We start from the raw sequence: 909 nt of genomic DNA, 5'->3' as shown, positions 1-909 counted from the left end.
CCCTCAAGGTGCTTCGCTTCAGTTCCTCAGCCCTCGGGCGCTTCCCGAGGATATCTCCACTGACGAAGACAGAGTGAATTCCTCTCACTGAGCCGAGCTCTTAATAGTGACCTCTTCCGATATGCCAGCAGTGAAATGGTCAAACGCACCTCACAGGTAACTTCAGATTTCTTTTCAATTATTTTCCCAGCTACACCAGCAACTTCATCCTCCATTCATGAGGAAGAAGCTGACATGAAAGAGAGTCGACCCATCAACAGATGCATCACTTCTCAGTGCTGATGTTTCCTCTGTAGCACAAGGCACCACAAGCTCTATAATTATAGCTGATATCCTGCACAGCCCAGACTTTGCTGTGCTGTCATATTGTTAGAAAAAAAAAAAACAGTGCAAATCACTATTGAATTCCCACCAAACTGTGTAAATACCAGTACCAGTCACTTTTGCCCATGGACATTTCCGAATTTTTAATATACAGTAGTGCCTGTCAAATTTCTAGGTGTCAGACACTCAGTGATGCATTCTGTACCCGAACAGTGGATTATATTAATAAAAACATTATTTTTTTTCCCCCCATGAGCTACACCGTCAATAGCATCTCTCACAGTGGAAGACACTGCGTCCACAACAGATATTGAGTCGGCACCACTTCCCAACACTGAGGTTACCTCTACAGCTCATGGTACCACGAGCACTGTCATTATAGCTGGTGACCCTGCGCAGTGGCCAGCCGTCCTGACTGATGGTGGGCTCTGTCAAATTGTTAAAAGGACCAGTGCAAGTGAGCGTGATGTTCTCCGGTCTTTGGACATGGAGGACATTGTGGTTGTCTTTGCTGAAGCAAAGGCTCGCAAACAGCAGTTTTAGATCATTTGCACATGATGGCCTGAAAGGTTAATCTTGTGTGTG

This window comes from Micromesistius poutassou (genome assembly GCF_964030765.1).
Source record: "Micromesistius poutassou genome assembly, contig: SCAFFOLD_4459, whole genome shotgun sequence".
Lineage (NCBI taxonomy): Eukaryota > Metazoa > Chordata > Actinopteri > Gadiformes > Gadidae > Micromesistius > Micromesistius poutassou.
The sequence above is the reverse complement of the archived record's forward strand: the minus strand, read 5'-3'. Positions refer to the sequence as shown.